At 32.7% G+C, this 2,455-nt stretch overlaps 1 long non-coding RNA gene across 4 annotated transcripts; it reads left to right on the top strand.

Moving 5' to 3' along the window:
* Positions 1-342: 342 nt before the first annotated feature.
* On the top strand, positions 343-1,801 carry LOC106325657. Of its 4 annotated transcripts, XR_001266963.1 has the most exons (4): positions 343-372; positions 445-553; positions 644-835; positions 1,263-1,801. It is a non-coding gene; the product is annotated as an uncharacterized LOC106325657 (long non-coding RNA). The 4 variants fall into 4 exon arrangements; XR_001266962.1 differs by lacking the exon at positions 343-372 and having other exon boundaries at positions 416-553; XR_001266964.1 differs by lacking the exon at positions 343-372 and having other exon boundaries at positions 424-553; positions 745-835.
* Positions 1,802-2,455: the final 654 nt, after the last annotated feature.

Raw genomic sequence — 2,455 nt, 5'->3', positions numbered from 1 at the left:
TTGACTCTATAATATGCATTGCTCATATCCGTTTTAATTGCCATAAACTTTCCTTGACATGACTTATTAGTCCTGAGTCTATTAAACATTTCTTGAGCGATGTGGATGTTATCCGAGATTAACCGACCAGCGACAAATGAAAATTGGGTTTTCGAGATGAGCGTTGGAAGGTAATGTTTTAGCCTCTGAAATAAAACATTCGAGATAATCTTGTATCCTACAATTCACAGGTTTATTGGCCTCAATTCCGTCGTCCTTGTAAGATGTTCTGTTTTTGGTATCAGACATATGTTTATGATATTTAAGTGACCAATCGTCACGTGCTTCCAACTAGGCCTACTTCCAACTGTTGCTAGTGGAACGAAAATAAAGGTACCCTTTTTTATTTTATCTTATCATTTATCTCTTTCCATTCCTCCCATTCATTTTGGTTCAAAATCGTAGAATGAAAGATTAACCCACTCTCCTCACGAGATCAGCGTTGGGAAGTTGAAACGTGAAACGCCGTGGGGAGCTAAAAGGTGTGGTAGATATGCTCCTCTTAGACGCTAAGGTGAATCCATTAGTCAAACTCATGTTCATCATTTTTTCTTAAATAAATGGTACATCTAAACTCATAATTATCAAATTTATAAAAAGGTAGGCCTTCGTCCCTCCAAAGTCATCTTCCCAGTTTGTGATAATCTACAGAAACTTATTAGCAGTATAACGGCTAAGTCATCTGTTCTTCTTACTGATTTGAAGGCTGGTCGCTGTTCTTCGACCGTCTACGGCTAGAAACTTCAAACGCGGTGGCGAGTTGATGAGAGTGAACTTGCTCCTCCTTGATACGAAGGTTTTTTCGTTCTTAAATCTCATGATCATAATAGTTTTGAACTTCGCTGACTTTTACATTCATAAGTATGGATCTTTTTGAATCTCTTTTGAATGAGATATTTTGAAACCTTTTATGATTATGTTTTACCGTTCTTAATTCTCATGAATCATGATCGTAGGAGTTTTTGAAATTTTCCCGTTTTCACGTTCATAAGGATAAATTTTTTTTCCAGATCTTTATTGAATCAATTTTCAATGAGAAATTTTGAAACTGTGTGTTGATTATGTTTTCCCATTCTTAAATATCATGATCGTAGTAGTTTTAACTTTTCCGGTGGTCACATTCATAATCATCAAGCGTTTTTATTCAGATCTTTAAAAAATATTTTTTGAATTGATATTTTTAAACCATTTGTTTATTATGCTCTCTTTCTCTCATTTTCCAGTCGACCCTCATGCAAGCCACCGTGAATTTTCACCGTCTCGCAACTTGCAGGGACAGTAAATGTCATTATCTTTCATTACTCCTCTTCACATTCGACCCTCATACATGGATCTATCACCGTTCAAAGAAGGATTTATTTACGAGCTTGGTGTGTTAGATGTAGCAAGATCAACCATCACTTCAAAATTTCAGGCTCAGTCATCGCCATACCTTCACCGCGCTTTATCAAGTTCATCAAGATGGCAGGTGTTAGTTTTCAGCACGTTTATCATTTTTCTAATCTAATTTTCATCCCACAATAATCTACCAATGGTACACCCTTTTAATTAAAGGTGATTTAATCTGGGGATGGTCAACCACAAAGTCTGCCATATTTGGTTCGTAGTTGAGATGTGGAAACGATAGTGAAGACACGATCTAGACATATTTAAATAGCTTATCTTGGTTGTCAATATTTTGTTTTCTAAGAGAAAAGACCTCAGCTGGATATCCTGCATTAGTGTATCACCCTGTAACATCACAACTATAATATAAATAAGAACCACAACACAATTTTTTTTATACTTTGGTAATAACTATTTTGATCAACAACCAATTTAGAGATAATAATATGGATATGATCATTGTTCCAAATTGATTATATATATATATGTATGTATATATATATGTCTGTAAAAAAGATAGACGGTGAAATTACATCAAAACAAACGTAGGACGAAGTGGAACAAACAATTTGAAAAGCCAAAATTTCAAACCCCATTGAAAGTTATGAATTCAATGGTTCTAAAACTAAAATAAATTTTAATTGTTTGTACATTGAACAATATTTTACATCTAAACTTATATAAGTAAGATAAAATGAATATTTAGATCATGGAAAAAAGATATATGTAGATCATGGGTCTGTTAGTTGGGTTGTAAATGTAGAAATTTTGTTGTAAGAATTTAGTATGTAATTTTTAGTGATATAGTTGTAAATTTTTTTATGTCAAAATTATTACAGTTTTTAAACCACTGATTTAAGAAAAAATATAACATAAACAACAACAGGTTGTATATTTAAGGGGAGATTGTCCATTAAATTATTTATAAACTAATTGGAAACAAAATTAAGTGAAATGAAACATTCTTACAATCCAACCAATCAAACACCATAACTAAAATTTAATTAATTTTTGTTCATTTTGCTCATCT

Source organism: Brassica oleracea, chromosome C2, assembly GCF_000695525.1.
Source record: "Brassica oleracea var. oleracea cultivar TO1000 chromosome C2, BOL, whole genome shotgun sequence".
In the NCBI taxonomy this organism is placed as follows: Eukaryota; Viridiplantae; Streptophyta; class Magnoliopsida; order Brassicales; family Brassicaceae; genus Brassica; species Brassica oleracea.
This window is presented reverse-complemented; position numbering and strand designations above follow the sequence as displayed.